The sequence below is a fragment of the Mesocricetus auratus genome, unplaced genomic scaffold, assembly GCF_017639785.1.
Source record: "Mesocricetus auratus isolate SY011 unplaced genomic scaffold, BCM_Maur_2.0 Super-Scaffold_100691, whole genome shotgun sequence".
Taxonomy (NCBI): Eukaryota; Metazoa; Chordata; class Mammalia; order Rodentia; family Cricetidae; genus Mesocricetus; species Mesocricetus auratus.
Genome location: NW_024429267.1, coordinates 14024458 through 14045001, shown reverse-complemented (window position 1 = coordinate 14045001; position 20544 = coordinate 14024458). Strand labels below are relative to the sequence as shown.

The 20544-nt window shown below is 43.1% G+C and overlaps 1 long non-coding RNA gene across 1 annotated transcript in view; it reads left to right on the top strand.

The window, feature by feature from the left end:
* The first annotated feature begins 213 nt into the window (after positions 1-213).
* The window catches only part of LOC121137634, a 46519-nt gene continuing 26188 nt past the window's right edge, over positions 214-20544 (top strand). Inside the window, exons 1-3 of the long non-coding RNA XR_005874921.1 lie at positions 214-553; positions 4413-4735; positions 6865-6995. This is a non-coding gene — a long non-coding RNA (uncharacterized LOC121137634). The remainder of the gene's footprint in view (positions 554-4412; positions 4736-6864; positions 6996-20544) is intronic.

The window sequence follows — 20544 nt, the reverse complement described above, 5'->3', positions numbered from 1 at the left end:
ATTCTTTCCCCCCAAATACCCTGTTTTATCTTCATAGAAAACAGATTTGGTGTTGATCCAAAATGGCCCACATGTGTTAGCGATGCTTCTGAAAGTATTGGGGGACTGTGTTTTGTAATCAACATTTGAATGAGAGTGTTTGATGAATGAGTATGAGAATATCTCTGGAGGAATCAACAGTCAATGTTATTACAGTACCACTCATTAAAATTTTGAATGAGATCTGTTGAGCCTTTGAAAATGTGAAAGGTCTTGATTTGCTTTTGTATATTATAGGTATGGTTGTGATGTCTATTCACTTTCATGTGGAAAGGCTTTTTCTGCTAATGTTCTTTCTTTAACAGTGTCCCTGTTCCAGGCTCCATCTGTAAGATGGGATGCACTGGCCATTGTTTTTCAGCAGGTCAACAAGGTGACATGGATCTGAGGCAAGCTACAGCAGAGGGCATACATCCTCTGTTGAAATAGCTGAAAGGACAAATTAATATGGAAATCACAATGCTGAGTTGGACTGTCTTTCTTTGTAAAGGATCTGGTGGATTACCATAACAAGGTAGGCACACTTCTAGATATCTGAAACTGGCAATGGTGCAGCCTCCATCATCAGCACAGAAGAGCTCATATCTGAGGATGCCTGTAGAGGCCAACATTTAGAAAATTGCATGCTGACTTTTTCATCTGTGGTTCCATTTTAAAGTTTGCCTCCCTGTAAAAACCTACCTTTGATAGTTTTATTGCATTCTGGGTAGAATGTATTTCTCCAAGATGGCTTCCAGATATTTTGAGAAGAGGGTGAGTGTGACTCTCACTTCAAAGCTGTTTAGTGTAGGAAAAACACAAAACAATGGGGCTAAAGAGGTATCTCAGGAGTTGAAGCACTTGCCTATTGTAGCAAGCATGAAGAACAGACTTTATATCCCCAGAACCTATGTAAACACAGGGTGATCTTGAGAGCTCTGCAATTCCAGCCTTGGGAGGAGGAAACCAGATTCCTGGACCAAGTTGACCGATAGGACCTGGGTTTGATTAACAGACCCTGCCTCAAAGCAAACTGTGAAAATGGAGTCAAAGATTTTTAACATCAACATTGGATCTCCACAAACACACATGAATGTGCACCTATGTAAACATATATACCCATACATATGTGTGCATACCATAGACACACATACACATAGAAAGAAGAAAAATTAAAACCCATAAAACTCCTATCATCAAATGAAAAATGATCAATTTCCTATAGTCTAAAAACCTAAACTAGGGCTGGAGAGATGGCTCAGAGTTTAAGAACACAGGCTGCTCTTCCAAAGGTCTTGAGTTCAATTCCCAGATCACAACCATCTATAATGAGATCTGGTGCCCTCTTCTGGCATGCAGGACTACACAAAGGCAGAACACTGCAAACATAATGCATAAATCTTAAAAAAATAAACTAAGTTACTTCATAGTCAGGCTTAGTTTTCTTATGGCATATTCTGTAGCCCAAATGCTAAAAGAAAATGTGGTCTCTACTTTCTCAACTTTAAATTCAGTGGACGATGAATGCAGAAAATCAGGCAGAACAATATTCTCAGTACCTGTGACTTTGCCACCCATCAAAACCTCTGGTATTTCCTTGTCACAATACAAGTGTTATTTACTGGACCTTGTGTTCACAGCTCATGCCTTAAAATTTATGTTTGCTATTAGACCCAATTATAAATTATTAGAAGACAACACAAATTAAATTTTCATGTGAATTTTATATTGTAAAAAGTTTTATTTTCAACTATGTGCTTCTGTGGGTTTGTGCTCATGAGTGTAGGTACTTGTGGGGGCCAGACAAGGGAGTTGGATCACCTGGAACTGGGCTTCAGGAGTTGTGAGCTCCCTCACAGGAGTGCTGGGAACTGAACTTGAGTTCTCTATAAGAGCAATACATATGTTTAACTGCTGAACCATCTCTCCAGCCCCACACCACCTTTTCTCTTTTAAAAGAGTCCCCTGGAGCCCTGCAGTGTCCCCTTGTCACCACCTCTGTGCCATATTTCTTTCCTTCTCTCCCTAATCAAGACTCATACCTAGATGATCTGCCCACATGAAGACATTTCACTCAGAGGTGGCCACAGTGTCTCAGCTCTTTAGCTACTCAAGGACAAATGCTAGCAGGTCAAGTTTCAGAGGTTAGAACATGGATCTTATGGGCTGTTATTCAACCTCCATAAAATGTCCCCAGAATCTCCTAAGGCCAACTTAAAAGTGCACCCTCCAGAAGGATTTGAGCATCTCCGAGCATGGCTGTTGCTACCAAACCAGAAGTAGTCTAAACAGGGGTGTACAGAGTCTACATACATCAGCTCAAACCTGTGAGAAAGAAGCTCGCTGGGCCACTTGCCTACACTCCTCCCTCAGTTTTTCCAGAGCCAAGGCAGAGACAAGCATGTAGCCTATTTTCTTTTGATGATTGCCCTCTATCCCATTTTCCTCACTGCCAGTTTTGTCCCTCAAAACCCTAAATTAGATGGGTTTTTCAAGCCATATTCTTATTTTACTCAGGCCATAGGCTATGTCTTCTGTTTCCTGTTAAAATTCTGATTACGGGCAACTGGAATTGACATACCTCTCCAGGCCAAATACTGTTTCTAAACCTCATTCTTTCAGATTGGTGCTCCATATATTTACTTTGTGGGTCCAAGAAATCTTACTTTTCTATCAGTATAGCCAATACTTGATTTTTTTTTTTTTTGGTTTTTACGAGACAGGGTTTCTCTGTAGGGTTTTGGAGGCTGTCAGTCCAGCCCGGCCTCGAACTCACAGAGCTCCGCCTGCCTCTGCCTCCTGAGTGCTGGGATTAAAGGCATGCACCACCATCGCCCGGCCAATACTTGATTTTTATAGAGACTACTACTATATTCAGGTTTTCTTCACATCTAAGTGCGTGTGTGTGTGTGTGTGTGTGTGTGTGTGTGTGTGTGTAAATCTTCATATGTGTGTGTGTGTACACTTGTGTGCATAGAGGTCTATGTAGGGTATCTTCTTCAGTCACTCTCTACCATATTACTTATTTTAATTGCAAATTATTTCTAGGAGTGTTTGTCCTGCATGTATGAATGTGCTCTACAGATATGTCTGTTGACCAGAGATGTAAGGAGGAAGGTTTGGATCCTTTATAGCTGGAGTTAAGATGGTTCTGAGACACTATGTGGGTGCTGGAAATTGAACCCAGGTCCTCTGGAAGAGCTGCAATTACTCTTAACTGCGGAGCTCTATCTACATACATACGTACATACATACATACATGTATTTGGGGGGGCAGGGTCTTCCACTGAACCCTGAGCTTACTGTAGGTCAGGCTGGGCTGGGTGGTTGTCCCGTGAGCTCCAGGTATCTGGCCATCTCTTCCTCCCCAGAACTAGAGTTCCATGTGTGCACTAGGCTTTATGTAGGTGCTGGAGATTGAACTAAGGCCCTCATGCTTGCATGGCGGCCTTTTCCTGCCCTGAATCATCTCCCTAGCTCCTATATTCATGTTTGGTTGTTGTTGTTTTTATTGTGCAGATCCCCCTAGAGATTACCTGGGTCCCAACACCCCCACCCCAGGGTACTTTGTGCCAGCCCCTCTCCAGCAGACCTGGTTCTGTCACTCTTTTTCTTTGGCTCAGCCTGACTGATGAGTTACTGTTTGACAGTTATGTGGCCCCTGCTGATAATTAGCCATCACTGTGGAGAAGCTCCAGGTTCCTGTTCTCATCTAGTGAAGGAAAAGGATATTCAATGACACGTTGGTTCCCTTCTCATCCCATGTTCTCTGATTCTAAAGTCAGAACCCAGTTTTATCTCTTTTAACTGGGCATAGCCTCTTTACTCTTTGTTGTGTAGGAATGTTCTCTGAGCCAGACAACTGCTCTCTTGAAGTATTCACCTGTGTCCACTTGCAAGACTTCATCCTAGCTGGGCTGTTTATATCCTCAGCATAGGGTCAGGGAAGGTCAGAAGACACATGAGTATCCAGTCACCCTGCTCCATACCACCTGCTGTAGGCAACTCTGCCCCAACTGTTCATGGCCTGGGATAGGGCCTCAAGTATATAGGCTGGGGAGATTTGCCTGTAAAGCTATGGGAAAGCCCTTATTCCTACTGGACTTTCTGTTGTGGCCTTTGTGGGGAAGAATACCCATTCACTCCTGTAAGTAATCCCTTACTCATGCTATGTAAGTGAGTCCAATAAACTCATTGGTCCCCCAAAATGAATTTTGATAGAGTTGTGCTTCGATTTGTTGTTGGGACCTTAGAAGGTGTTATTTATGTCTTCCCCAAGGAAGACATAGCAATGCCTTTCATGAAAACAGACAAAAGAACTTTATGCAAATTCCTTTATATAAGGCTCTGTACACCATCAATGAATGTTGTTCATTGCTCTGTTATCATTACAGGGTGGGTGAAGGGGCCATTACTCATTTATTTGATGATTTTACTTCCTCACATTCACTGATGAGAATTTGTTTCGGCATTCGTTGCTCTGGGAAGATTTTCTAACTTGCATAAACTGCATCTCAATGCTGTCCCTGCATTCCGTGGGATCGCCTAACCTCCCTCCTGAGGCTGACCTTCATCAGCGGGTGAACCACAAGCAAAAGAGTGGGGACCAAAATCTACGTGTGCAAAAGAAAGATGAGGAAGAAGAAAAATCTCATCTCTGCAACCACAGGCTGGGCCAGGCTTCCCCAGAGATGCTGGTACCCTGAACTGGAGAAAGGTACAGTTATTGTGATGGATGGGTTAGGGAGGCAGCATGCTCGTGTAGCTATGAGGGTGATTCCGAGCCTATTACTCTAGCCAGAAATCTCGTGTCCCACATGTATTGTGTATCAGTAAGAATCCTAAAGAGAAATAAAGCATCCTAGGAAGGAAAAACAGAGATATTCCTGTGAGGAGACAACAAGGACAAGGTAGGGTTGTGAGAGCCAGAAGAGGGGGTTGAAGAGGGAGAGACTCAAAGTGGGAGAAAAGTGTACAAGCTGACCACAGAAAGAGCAGGGAAGGGAGGAAGAACTGGATTGCAAAGGGCAATTCTGGCTGTATGTGACCACTTCCAGGAAAGCACTAATGTGGTGACACCCATCTCCTATTCCATCTTCTGATTTCTCTTATTAGATGAATTTAGTCGGACGCCAGCCAGCAAGGGGGCTGGGCGAAGCCTCCACCAGCAGATAATGTAAAGAGTTCAGAGTGGGTAGCTACCCTTTGTATGAGTATGTATGTGTATGTATATATGCACACATTTGTATGTGTATGAATGGAAACCAAAGACTGATCTCAGGTGTCATTCCACAGAAATAGACATTGTTTACCTGCTTTGATGAGGCAGAGTTTTTCTGAGATCAGAAAATCAAAGAGTAGTATAGGCTAACTATCGACAAACCAGAGGGATTCCCTGGCCTCTGCTTTCTCTTTGCCTGGGGGATTGCAAATATACACTAAGCCCAGCAATTTTTCTTTGTGTAACAACTCTGGCTGTCCTGGAACTCGCTTTGTAGACCAGGTTGGCCTTGAACCCACAGAGATCCACCTGCCTATGCCTCCTAAGTGTTGGGTAGAAGGGAGGAGATGGGGCATGGGAACATGAAGGATCAAGAAAACTGAGTTGGGGGAAGGGAGGAGGGGGAGAGCAATGAAAGAGCTATCTTGATAGAGGGAACCATTGTGGTGTTAGTGAGAAACCTGGTGCTAGAGAAATTCCTAGGAATCCACAAGGATGATCCCAGATGAGACTCCTAGCAATAGTGGAGAGGGTATCTGAACAGACCTTCCTTAAGTCAGGTCAGTGACTACCCTAATTGTCACCATGGAACCTCCATCCAGTAACTGATAGAAGCTGATGTAGTGACCCACAACCACTTACTGGGATGAGCTCCTGGAGTTCAGTTAAAGAGAGGGAGGAGGGATCATATAGAACAGTCTACATTTTTATACAACCCATAACACTTTGCCTATGGGTGGCATTGTCCACAGTGTACTGGGTCCTCCCACATCAATCATTAATCAAGAAAATGGCCCCACAGACTTACTGACAGGCTAGTCTGATGGAGGCAATTCCTCTATGTTACAGATTCTCAGATGACTCTAGCTTGTGTCAAGGGGACAAAAACCTAACCAGCATAAAAAGCTAAGGGGACCATGTTTTGTGGATGGAAAATCACTAAGAAGAAATCTCAATGTGTGGGTGGTCTTTGGCCACACTACCATACTATGTTTTCATAGTATGAAAACAGGGTGACCAGACATTGGAGGTTAGATGCAGGAACTTCAGTCAGACACCAAGCATGGGGATTCTGACTAGACCTCTGTCTTCTATAATCCTGATCAATTGGGCTTAAGATCATGTCTAAAGTCAGGGTATCCCAGGGGATCCTGCTAAGGTTTAGTCCAGGATGCTATCCTGTTTCACTTCTGCCAAGAACTTAACAAACTTAGACAAGCTATTTAAGCCTAAAGTCTTTTAATTTGTAAAATTAAGTCAGTAACATATGTTTAGTGATTACTACTGGAGTTCAAGGATCACATGGAACAAATGTGAAAAACAAACTTCCAAGGCAGCCTGGGAGATCAGTCATGGAGCTGGACTCTGAGGGGTCTGCTCTTGGTAAGGTCTTGGATGTTCTTCATGTACAAACGTTGGGCTTAGAGAGCTGAATGGTAACACACAGAGATGGCTGTATTGCCACCAACACCATCCTCTTCTTATTCCATAACATCTGAATTACCGTCTTTCCTACTAGAGTGGTCCAGAGACACTCCATTTCCCAGGCTTCCCGGCGAGGGGCAGGGAGCTCTTTCACTCTTGTTCTTATCATACTTTCTCCCCCATATGCTTGCCTTCTCCAGGGGAGGGTGACAGTGGAATGGCCAAAACCTAAAGATGGTAGACCTACCCCTAGCTAAGGGCTAGAGAGGAGCTGAGTCCCTGCCCTCACATCTACTCAATCAGATTGTACACTCTCCTTTGACAATTACAGGTAAGAAAAATGAGCTTTATTCTAGTAAGTCTCTGATTGCCAAAGCCTCTTAGTTATAGTAGCTTAATGGGACATTCATGCAAAGTAACCTATACATTCTGTAATAGGGAAAATAATGTTTTCACAGCTCTCCTCAGATAGTTGATATAAGTTATCCTAAATAATATGTACACTTATTATTTCACATACAAGAAGTATCACCATAGTCTAGGTTCCAGGAAAGACATTTTCAAGTTTTGATTCTCAGTTGTTCACTCATCTCAGTCCTCTTCCACATAGAGTCTTTGTTCTCAGATTGATTCTTGAAGATATCAAAAAATGCCTCCCATCAACAGCATTATGTTCATCTCCAATGAGAGAAAGGGATGGGGAGAGAAAGGAAAGAAAAGAGAGAAAATGAGAAAAAGCAAGGGTAACTCTCTCTGGTCTTTCTAGATGAACTCAAGTCAGGCTTCTAGACTTGACCATGGGGAAATGTCACACCTGTAAGTATTTCGATGGTGGCTTGGATAGAATGGACAGGGATGGATTATGGCACTCGGGAACCAAAGAATACTGAGTATTACAGCTCAAATGGCAAGGTATCCTGGCAATAGGGAGCCAAGCAATACCACAGGTAGGTCTCAGTAAGCATAGCAGCTTACAATCCTGCTTCAGAGAAAGGCTTCCCCAGTGTATCAGCTCTGCTCTGGCAGGAGAGGGTTTCCTGGTGAAGAAGTTGTTACAGTTTGGCTCCAGTCCCCTAAGAGCTGAGTGTAATAATTTGGCTTCTTTAGGGGAAGGTTTCCCCAGGGAAAAGTTACAGCCCTGCTCTGCCCTGTTCTGCTCTGCTCTGCCCAGGGTTGTCTCTGCTCTGGCAGAAGAAAGTCTCACCCAAACTTTTGGGAGCATGGGGTGGGGAGGAAAGGAAGCCAGGAAAAAGAGAGGGGGAAAAGAGGAGGGGAGAGGAGGACATGGGGGAGCAGGAAGGTTGAGTTGGGGGAAGAATATAGGAGAGCAGGATGAGAGATACCATAATAGAGGGAGTCATTCTAGGTTTGAGGGGAGATCTGGCACTAGTAAGAGCTCCAGAGATCTACAAGGATGACATCAACTGGCAAACTAAGCAGTAGTGGAGAGACTACTTTAAATGCCCCTCCCTAATAATGATTTGATGACTATCTTACATACCACCCTAGAACCTCCAACCAGTGACAGACAGAAGCAGAGGCAGACACCCACAGCTAAACACTGAACTGAACTCCTGGAACCCAGTGACAGAGAAGGAAGAGTGATGAGCAGAGAGGTCAAAACCGGGCTGGTGAAACCCAGAGAAACAGCTGACCTGAACAAGGGGGAGATCTTGGACCCCAGACTGATGGCTAAGAGGCCAGCATAGGACTGATCCAGACCCCCTGAATGTGGGTGTCCATGAGGAGACCTAGGCAATCTATAGGGTTTTGGATAGTAGATCAGTATTTATCCCTGGCACACAAATGGACTTTGGGTGCTCATCCCACAATGAGGGATGCTCTCCCAATCTGGACATTTGGGGGAGGGTCTGGGCCCTCCCAGGAACGAAATGGCAGACTCTAGAGATTCCCCATGGAGGGCCTTACCCTCCCTGGGGAATGGAGTGGGGATTGGGTAGGGGGCTGGAGGGACTGGTTGGGGGGAATAGGTGTGGAGGGGAGAGAGAGGGAACTGGGACTGACATGGGAAGCAAGCTTGTTTCTAATTTAAATATATAATTTTTAAAAAGTGTTTAAAAAAGAGATTTATGGGGGGAGGAAGAATCCAGGAGAGTGGCTGCCCCCTGCCAGGGTGGCAGGGGACAGCTGGGCAGCCTGAACTGACAGAAGCTGAACAGGCACAGGGTTTATATAGGGCTTGTTAGGGACAGAATTTTTCCAGGGAGATTTCCAGGGTGGGGATTGGTCAGATTTCAATTCCTGAGTTTAGGATGGCTAGATCTCCTGCTCAGGAATTGGTTAGTTTTCTGCACAGGGTTAGGGTCAGATTTGGCTCTGGTTCCAGGGCCGATGTGTGTTTCTTTCACTGGTCCTTTTTAGCCTTTTGGCTCTAGTTTTAGGGCTGGGGTGTATTTCTTTCACTGGCTCTGATTCAAAGGACAGAGTATGTTTCTTTGGCACTTGTTTCAGGGTGAGGGTACATTTCTTTGGTTCTGGTTGCAGGGTCAAAGTGTGTTTCTTTGGCTCTGCTCAGGGTGAGTTTCTTTGGCTGGCCCCTTCTCCGTACAACACCCCCATTGGCTTGAATCACATTATCCATTCATCTATGGCAATGGTCCTGGGATTGTTATAACAGCATTTGAGGAGAATCAGGTAAACTGTCTTACCCCAAGAGCTAAGAATGGTTCTCATTTTTTTCGAAATGCTTACATTTCAAATGGTCATAGAAATATTTTGTCAATCCCTCCAATCTCACCTATTTGCTCACAAAACCTAAGTTCTTATGTTTGGTACAGTGGTGCACAGCCATAAGCCAAACTTTGCGAGGAAGAGCCAGGAAGATGCCATAACATAGGGATCATTCTGGTTGTCAGAGTAAGTTCCTGACCAACTTAAGCTAGAAATGCCTTAAACAAGAATAAACAAGCTAAAGACCCAAGATTCTTTACTATTTTGTTCTATAAGAAAAATTCAGTCAATTATTTTCTATTTTCCTTTCTTTATGAGTATGGGTGCATTCATGCAAAGGCATGGGTGTGGAGGTCAGGAGGCAATTTGTGGGAGTTGGCTCTCTCCTTTTATCATGTTGGTCCTGGGTATAGAACTCAGATCGTCAAGTTTGGTGCCAAGCACCAATGCTAGCTGAACCACCTTAATGTCCCATTTAAATTCTTAAGGATTTCATTTTCATTACTTACTTCTGGATTTGTTGGGTGGGGCACACACGTTCTATAGTGCATGTGTGTAGGTCAGAGGCCAATGTTCAGGAACACTTCTCTTCTTCCGTGATGTGGGACCTAGGGATGGAATTCACGTCACTGTGATTTACTGAAGGTATCTTTACCTTTCGAGACATCTCCCCAACCCCAGCTGCTTCCTATACTCATCAGAACTTGTGACTCCTTACTGTTCTGGGAGAGAATCACCCAGAAGGGGAGGGAAGCTTATTTGAAGATGTGGGACTTCAGATGCCTAACAAACCAACATCAAGCACCCACGAACTTCAGCAAACTGTCAAGGTTCCCTTCATTAATTTATGTCACTAGGATTATTAATGTTTATTGTGTCCACTCAATAAATTCTGCTCTGGGCACAATGTTAATAATTGGGACACCTTGCAATCAACTTCTCATCCTTTTTGTTCAGCACCTACTTGCTGTGCTTGCTCCAAAGTCCTTCTATTTTAGAGTTGTGGAGAGAGAAATGTCTGGTCCCAACTAATGCATGTGTGAAGTAGAGCAGTTAGTGCCATGCCAAATGATGGGAAAGTCTAAAAGTGTTAAGAACATATCTAGTGCAGATAGGGTCATCCATAATGCTGATGGCCAAAGCCCTCCAATGGGCTTGACCAATGGTACAAAACCTGGGCCCGTGTTTGGAATGTAGCTGGTGGAATGTGCAATTTAGATTTTAAAGATCAATGTGAATTAGTCTCAATCAGAATTCACTTCTGGATGAAGGCACTAGTCCTAGAGACAGGATATGAGTAGGGATCAATAATGTCTCATGTGCTCATTCTCTGAAATCATCTCTACAACAAGGTTACAAAAAGGTAAAGCAGTAGACTGGGGCAAGGCTCAGTCAGTAAAGTGCTTGCCTTGCCAGCATGAGGACCTGAGTTTGATCCCCCAGAACCTGTGGTGGCCACAGTTCATAGCCTGTTTGATATCAATGCATACATGTTTTTCTATGAATGTAAACACTCAAAAATAGGAGTTCATGCACATACACAAATAAACTGTTGGACTATATGCATGTATGTATGTCATAGTATGTGCTTTCTAAAATTGGACTTTTTAATTGAATATTTTATTACAATTTTTATTTTGCATGTGGAAGGAATGGCTTCTTTCCTTGTATCATGTAGGTCCCAGGGGTAGGTGGACTTCTTTACCTGATGAGCCATCTAGACGGTCTCTGCTCAGCTTTTCACTTAACAATACAAGCAGCGATCTTCCCATGCCCATTGACATCATTTTACCCTTTATTTTAAAGTGCTGTGAAGTAGTCCATTTATTTTATAGGTTTACAGATATTTATTTAACTAATCTAATTGATGAGCATTTAAAGAACTTAGGTAAAGTTGTCACCACTCCAGAAGATGGGATTTGATGGATAATTACACATAGTGTTTCTGTTTGGAATTTTAATGTCTACTGGTTATTGCTTTCAGAGCATTTAAGTAAAGTAAAACATGTCCTGACACATGCAGCTTAAAAATCACTGTTATGTCTGCAGTGGGAAGGAACAGTTCTAAGCTCTCCACACACTGTATTCCAAGTATAGGGAATGCAACTTCTTCCATGCCTGTTACTTGTACTATGATCTTTGTGCTTCCTCTAAATTTATAAATTATCCAGTTCATCCACACTTTTGCTTTTCCATGTCTGTGATATTCCATTATCCTAAATTCAAAAATAGAGCTAATTTTTTTCTATATTTTCACTCTTTGGCCGACCAACATTCATTTTGTTTACATTTTATTTATTTCTTGAAACTATACCCTCTTTCAGATTTTGACACTTCATTTGGGTCAGGAATCTTTTTCCCTCTTACCTCCCATTATGGTACAGCTGTCTATTGTCACCTGAGAACTTCTACACACATCAGTTGGAGGGTTCCCTCCATTTTCACCTATGTTAAATTATCTGCTTTTTTTTTCAGTTTTATGTCTTCCTTTTTTTATTGTTCTTGACTGTATCCATAGCACTCTGTTCAGTTTTTCTGAAAGGTAAGCATCTGTTTGTCAACTCACATAAATAAATAAATAAATAAATAACAGCATAGCTGGAGCCACATACTACACCTACGTTAGACAATCGATATAGCTTCAGAAGAAAGAAAATCAAAACAAAACAGCACATATATGCATTTGTTGAGAATTTTGTGAAATCTACAGAGTAACTTTGAGGAGACCTCTGTAGCCAAAGGGAAGTGTGTGAGCTTGTGACATAACTCAGCTGGTGGAGTGAGTGGCAGTGGAAAAAGTCTGAGGTTGGCTGGCTTGCGCTCTTTAGCCTTTTGCCCTTGGCCTCATTAACTCCCCACTTTCTCCAACAGGATCTATAGCCATAGGCAAGCAGTTTGTGAAAAGCCTGGAAAGCCAGTCCCCAATCACAACCCCTGGCTTTTGTCCTTAATAAGGCTTGCTACTGTCCTTGGCTTTAATCCATTTCCTCCCTGCAGGCTGCCTTTAAGGCTGTGTTTATCAACAGTCACCACCACCACAAGGTGAGCAGCAGCCCCGCCCCGCAACGACCCTTGTGGATTTTGTACAGATCGATTTGCCACCACAGTCCACCTTCACTCAGCAGAGTTTGGCTCCGAGTTCAGAGGTGAAGGTCAAGCTTTCTTCAGAAGTCTTTCTTCCAAAACCTTCAACATGTATTCCTTTGCCTTCCTCTGTGCCTTCTCCAGCCTGGCTGGTGCTACTCTTGGCGGGTCCACACTCCGGAAGTCAGGGGCCTTTTGTTCACAGGTGTTGGCTCTGTCCAGTCCTTCTCTTGATTTTTCATGTGAACGAAGAAAAGTATTTTTCCCCTTGCTGCTTCACTATCTTCAAAGTTCCCAGCTGTTGTATCTGCTGCTTTTAGATCGCCCAGACAAGAGGGCTGTCCTGCACACAGATAAAGCTAGAGGCACCTTTAATCTGTGGATCACTGTAGCTCTGAGGAGGCATGGGGCTGCCCAGAGTGAGGACTGCTTGGAGCAGTTCGTGGGGGCTATTTTACAATGAAGGAGGCTGGGTCTACATATAGAACATTCCTTTGAATTTTTACAAAATCCACATAAGAAACAGAGCCCTTAGAGGAGGCTGACTTGCCTCTGGATGTATGACTTTGAGTAGCATCTCTTTCAAGGGCTGTGCTTGTTCTTAAAAACGGTAGGTAGCTCAGAGACAGAAGTGAAACCCTTCAGAAGCAGGTTCCCTGTGGTGTACCTCGGATGCACCTCTCGTGCCTCTCCTAACAAGTGCCTGCATCTCAGCTGCTTCCATGGGGCCAGGCACTGGTGCTCACCCAAAAACTGAATTTTGGTGAGGATCTGCTTGCTGTTGAAAAGAAATCCCATCTTCATCTTTAACTACAGGTTAGACATGACCCCTTTCCTCTTCCAAATCCACCTTCATTCTAGGGTGGTCTGTGTATGATATTGCAGTATACAGAGAAGCCACCCATTTCTTCACCTCTTCTCCCTGAAGGCAGTAAGGCAGGGAGGTTTTGACAAGGCTTGGGACAAGGAGATGGGAGCCAAGGAACCACTTCCTGTGACAGTCATGGGGGTTTGGGATAGTCATTGATATGGAGCATATATGGTGGCTGATTATCACTTCTCTTGATGTCCATAGTCCTCTCCCCATCTTGGCCTCCTCCCTCTCATGTACTTCCCTATAATACATCTCAGCTGTTTACACAGGATCACTGACGAGTCACTTAACGACATCCTCCATGTCCACACTTTACTTTGCATCAAACCAGCCATTTGTTGTTGTTTTTTTTTTTTTTTTTTTTTTGGCAGACGCTGATATTTACCACCCACTGAACACCTCCAGAGAATGTCAAATTAAATTATACCTGATTTGCAAAATCATTGTGGGGCCGCAAAATCATTGTTAGGGCCACAGACATTTCAACTGCAAGTGGAGTGACATCTCCATTCTTTATGTTTCTTAAGATTTATCTTAACTAATTCTGTGTATTGTGTGAGTGATGTGGGATATTGATGGGGAATGTTCTTCTGTGTATATGTCGTTCTTATTAGTGAATGAATAAAACACTGACTGGCTGATTTACCAGACAGGAAGTTATGTAGCTGGGCAGAATTAGGATATAAGCAGTGACAAACAGGAAATCGTTCTCTTCTCTGTGGAGATGCTTAGCAGTCATCATGTGACCTGCCTAAGGAGTTAGAGGTCTGGACCCTTCTTCAGTAAGATAAGACCATGTGGAAATACTTAGATTAATAGAATGGGTTAATAATGAAGACAGACCTAGCCAAATAAGAAGCCCTAGTCAATGGCCAACAGTTTTGTAACTAATATAGCATCTGTGTGGTATTTAGGATTGAGGCAGCTGCAGGATCAAGCTGGGACAAAAAATAAACCTCACATACAGGATGTTCTTCTGTATGCTTGAAATACGCATTGCTTTTATTGATTGATGAATGAAGTTGTTTTGGTCAGTGGTCAGGCGGAATTTAGCTAGGTGGGAAATCCAAACAAAGGGACAAAGAGAAGAGAGATAGAGTAAAGAAGACACCATGAACTGCCAGGGAAGCAAGATGTGAGGCAACAAGTCATGAGCCTCATGGTAAAATATGGAATATTAGACATGGGTCAATTTATAGACAGAACAAGTTAGTAATAAGCTGAAGCCACTGGCCAAACGATTATAGATATATATTAAGTCTCTGAGTGGTTTTCTTTTAAGTGGCTGTGGGGATCTGGTGGGTGGAGAGAAACTGGCCCAAGTGGGACCGGGCTACCTGGAGAAAAGTCTCCATCTACATGTGTGTGTATGTGTGTGTGTGTGTGTGTGTGTGTGTGTGTGTGTATCTAAGAAGGCCGGAAGAGGGTACTATATTTACAGGTGGATGTGACTCACCCAACTCACAGGTGAATCTGGGAACCAAACTGGTCCTCTGCAAGAGTCCTATGTGCTCACAACCACCGAACCATCTCTCCAGCCCCATCTTTTATCTTACTGTAGTAGCTTGCTGTGTTGGGAAGAGTGCTGCCTTCTACTTACTGAACATCAGACCTGGCAGATAAGGATTTCCCTTTGAACTGTGACCCTTCTCCAGAGAGATGCAGTTAGGCCTATTAGGGCTTTTACTTCATAGTAGTGGGAGACTGAAGGATACAGTGTGTGAACGAACTCTGGCCAAATAGCGGTGGATCTTCCAGGGCAGGGCATTTCCCTGTACATCTCATCCAAAGCAGTCAATCTAGTAGTGATGGACGGATGCTGAAACTCAGCAGGAAGCTGCATAAAAGTAATAAGATTGAGATGGGTGCTATGGGTGACAGAGCCAGACATGATTCTGTCTCATGATGAAGCTAATCCATGAACAGTGCTTCTTATCTTATTTGCATAATTCAGACACTAAAAGCTTGATTGGAATCATTACACAGAAATGTCACCTCTGGCCTGATGCAAGATGGCACAGCCACTTGGGAGGGCCAAGCTGTAGTTTATTGCATGCAGACTCTCTATGTGACCAGTAATGCATTCCCAATGATTCTTTCAAACTTCTGTCCACTCAAAAACTTATGAATATTTATCCATAACCCCCTCAAATGAACGGGAAGCCTCAACAGGTGAGTGGATAAGCAGATGGTAATGCAACCATGCAGTGAACTGCTTTTTGATAATAGAAAGAATCCTGTGAATACCTCATAAAAGAACATCACTGAGGTGAAAGGAACCCGTTTCAAAGATTACTCTAGAGATATGGAAGCCGAAGGATATGTTGAGTGGAACTGTGCTCCAGGAATTGGGTCCTGCAGTTACAGGGGCAGTGAAGTCCCTTGACATGCCACCTACATGCTGTATACAAGGGAACAGGTGTACAACTCTACCTGAAGGCCAACAAGGAGCAGACAACAGTAGGAGACAACAGGTGTGAGTCTCCAAGTTTGAAGGGATGCCTGAGCATAGGGAAGGTGGGCGTCTTAGCTGCGGAAGAAACAGTGAATTTGCTGGTTGTTGGTGGCGCACACCTTTATCCCAGCACTCAGGAGGCAGAGACAGGCAGCTCTCCGTGATTTCGAGGCCAGTCTGGTCTACAGAGTGAGCTCCAGGACAGCCTCCAAAACAATACAGAGAAATCCTGTCTCAAAAAACAAACAAAACAAGAAACAGTGAATTTACTGCTCCTCTGCCCTTTGTCCCTGTCTGGGGCCCTCAGCATTGGGGGTGTGCTATCAGCTCACATCTAGAAGGACCAATCTCCTCAGCCCACTTTTTTCACTGTAGTGATAACCTCCGGAAACACCTTCACAGACATACTCGGAAGGAATATTGTAGCAGCTGGCAGAGCCTTCTTTGGCCAAGTCAAACTGACACCTGAAAAGTCGGGTTTTGCTATACTCTGACCCCAATCACCTGACACTCTGTAAGAGGCCCCAGGCAAGTAGCTTCTCTGAGGTCACACAGACAATGTGTGTCAGTGGTGGTGTTCAGTCCAGTCTGTCCCAGAATTGAAGCATGTAACAGTCACTCTATGAGAAAGAAAAGTGAGAGAGTCACAGGCCAGAGCTTGCAGAACAAAGAGAAAACCAGCATTCAGTGTAGCCAACTGTGTTCTGCAGCTCCGAGGCCTAGCAGGAAGCTTGTACTGGAGACACAGGAAGGGTAGCCTATTTGGCAACATCAGAGTGGAGGGCCATTGCTTGTTTTGAGCAAGAATAGCTCAGCAGAAATGCAGACAACCCAGGGACAGAAGAAGTTATGAGACCTCCATGCGACTTGTGGAATCACAGATGGAGATCCAGGGCATCTGGAAAGGGAGCGCTCTGGGCAGAGTTCCTGATTCGATGACAACTTCATACAGAGGTCTGAGCAGTCAGACCACGGGCAGCGCTGCCAAGTGGAGATGCCAGCAAACCTGCATTGGCATTCTGTGCAAACTTCAGGTTTTCTAGAGATCTCTGACCCAGGCCTTCTTCTTACCAGGAAATATTTGCACTGTGAAGATTAGGGGAAATGAGGGCTCCTTGTGGGCAAAATCTAGTTGTGCTTTGTCAATCAGGGTCTTCCTCAACATCCTAGGAATCTAGGCTTCCTCTTCTGAACAACCAGGATTTGGTCTAGTGTGGTCTTTCGGTTGAGTTTACTAAACAAGAGGTGGGCACAGTTTGTGTGTGTGTGTGTGTGTGCGTGTGTGTGTGTGTGTGTGTGTGTGTGTGTGATCTTTTTTTTCCTATCTAAGCAAATTAATAGAGAAGTTGGGTGGGTAGTACATGGGAATCCTATGAATCTATCTCAAGGACAGACAAATTCCTGAGAAAGGAAGGGTTTATACATCCAACATAATGATTTACTCTTCTCTGCAATCAGGGCTTTGCCTTGGCTTGAAAGGTAGAAATGTGGTCAGCTTTGCTATGCTGAGGGAGCACTGTGGGACCTGGTGGGTGTTCCTTTGAGGAACTGGATGAGCTATCTTGCTTTGTTTCCTGCCATTCCCTACAGCCTTCTCCAAACCTTGCTTTGCTTCCAAGGATCTACAGTGTCATCTCCTTCAGGTCACCATGACTTTCAGGTTAGGTTTTGGTATTAAGCTCTGCAACGTCAAGGCTGGCTTCCTACTATCTTCTCTTGTTCATTTGTATTGTTTACATAGAAAAATATTTAAATTTATCTTAATTAATGCATAAAGCATAAAATTGTACTAATGGGGTAGTATGACATTTTATACATATTTAAACTAAACTAAACATATCTGTCTTCATAAATATTTAAAAATTTTATGATAAGGATATTCAAATTCCTTTCTTCTAGTATTTAAAAATATGCATATATTTTTTGGTATTTAAAGTATTCACAGTTTCATAATTTCATGCTAAATATTTAGTCCATTCTGAGTTGAGTTTTATAATTGGTGTTGGAAAGGAGTCAAATTTCATTTTGCCATGTATAGTGATCTCTTTTTCCCAGGATCTTTTATCTAAATATTTACTTTTATTTTGGGTGTATGAGTGTTTGCCTAAATGGATGTATATGTACCACATGTATGCAGTGCCTTTGGGGGGCACAAGGATTTCTTGGGTGACTCTAAGCAGTGAGGTAGGTGAGTTACTTGCTATTCGGCCTCTCTGGGAAGCAGAATTCTACCTCAACCTTTTAATCTAGAGTTCTTAATCAGAACAGAGATTTAAATAAGTTTCCTTAGTAGCTTTGAAAGAGTCAGGTGCCTATCCTATTCAGCAACAGCAACTCTGATGCTACCAGCCTCAGCCAGGCTGGAAGAACTTCTGAAGCCTGAGGCAATTCTGTTTCCTCAGGCACCTTGTGCTCAGTCTCGCCCCTCCTTATAAACCTTTCTCCACCTGGCTCCTCCCTACAACTTCCTGTCAGCTAGTTGCTGACCCAGCCTCCTGATCGCATGTGAGATTTATTTAATCAAACACATCAAACAAATCTTTGCATCATTAGACAAATGTTCTAGAGCTTAAACAAAAGTAACACAGAGTAAAATAACATTCACAACAGGAACTAGAGTCACAGATGATTGTGAGCCACCATGTGGGTGCTGGGAACTGAACCTGGGTCCTCTTCAAGAACTGCCTAGTATTCTTAACCACTGAACTCCAGTCCATATCTCTTATTTAAAAGAATATATACTTTTCCTAGTGTGTGTTTGTTGTGTAATTTTTCTTAGAAGACATGAACAAATGTGTCTCCACTTCAGGTGCAGGTACCAAAGTCAAGCCAAAGTAATTATTCTACCCAAGTCTCTTAGTGAATCACTGAATCAAAGGCATGGGCATCCCTGAAAAGCCTACTCCAGTTTGGGGAATGACTCACAAAAGCTGCATTCCAAGAACCTCTCCAAAACCTGCATGCAGCTCCACCAAGGGTCTTCTCTCCCAGCAATCCCTAATTGCTTTTGTAGACTTCAGACACAGTAGGAAGCCGAGCAGTGGGGTGCCTCCTGCTTTCCCCCAGTGACTCATGATGTCTTCAGCTATCTCATGGTGATCCTATACACAGTTTGGAATTGTCTTTTTTAATTCTGTGAAAATCTTATTGCGTTTTGCTAGTGATTTAATCTAAAAAGAACTCTGAGTACTGTGACCATTTTAACAATACCAATTATCTGAATCCATGATACCAATATTTCTCCTTTATTGTGTGTTCTCTTCAGTTTAGAGAGTAGCCAATACCAATTATTCTAAAATATTCCAGAGGAAGTAATTCTTCCAAACTCTACAAAGCCAGCATTATCCTGATAGCAAAATCAGAAGACAAAACCACAGACCAAGGTTTTTAATGAATATTGATGCAACAGTTGTTGACCAAACATTGGCAACACATTAAAAAAGATCATTTACCACCATCTAGTGTTAGTCATTCAAGGGATTCATAGATAGTTCAATATATGCCAACCAATTAACATGATATGCCATCATTACAGAATGAAGAACATAAACTATAATCTTCCTCACAGATGGAGAAAAGTTTTGATAACACCCAGTGTCTCTTCTCATCAAATACTGTGAACAAGTCAAGTACAGAAAGAACACACCTCCACATAATGGCGACCATGAATGATACGCCAACACCCATATTAACTGGGTGAGGGGAAACTCATTCATAGCAAACACAGGTTCTACATACAAAGGCTTAGTTCTCAACTGGACAACGAAGTACGCAAAATAAGCTTCTGGGAGTCGGGAATATCGGGAAGGACCTCCTATCTATGAATTGTAAGAGGTGCCCGATTTTATCTTCACTTAGAGAATAAGGCCCACCAAAGAAGTAAATATCCATTTTATTTTATTTTTTAAAGGGAAACTGCATGTTCAGACAGCTTAATCTGTGCTGTTTTAAGAATGGACCCAGCAGCTAAAGTTCTGTGATTCTTAATGTTTTCCAGCACAAATCCATCAAAGTTAAACCTCTTTTATGTGCTGTTTTTGAAGGACAGAGGAGTTTCTGTGATGACTTTATGTGAAATTGTACTATAGGAGATGGCTCTGCCCAGTGGTGACTCCAGACCAGCACAATTACAAGGGTATACTCTGATGCTGTCCTGCAGGACAGTAGGATATGGTATGTTAGTTTTTAAGACACATGAGACTGATCTTCAGTGCCATGTCCTCCATTAATGCTGTTACTGGGAACAGCTGTGGTCCCTCTACATCTCACAAACAGGGTTTCCCACAGTTGTACCAAGAAAGAAAGCTAATGACATTTGTGTCCAGACTCAATAATCTCTTAATTTACCGAATTAAGGATTTCCCAATTAGAGGCAAGAGGCTGATCTAGGCAAAGAAATGTGTGAGTATTTACTTTCTGTTTAAAGACTTTGGATTAAAAAGATATTGGAACAGATAACACTGCAAAATTAGTTTTTGCTTCGATGGCAAGGTTAAGACTCCTGCTGTTGCTAGGATATACTGCCCTATCACAGCTGATCTTGACAGTGAAAATTGGTGCCTTAATTTCCCAGTGGTCCATGCTGCTTCTGATTTAGGCCTCATTCTGGTTAATCACACTGTCATTCTTGTTGTAGATTGCCTTTTGACATCTTCATCTGCAAAAGGGCCCCATGACCAGTGGTCAGGACATGGAGTCAATTCAATGTCTCCTCCCAGGTCTCTGGACCTGCTACTGCCTGGGAGAAAAGAAGCTTAGGAGGAATGTAGGTGACAG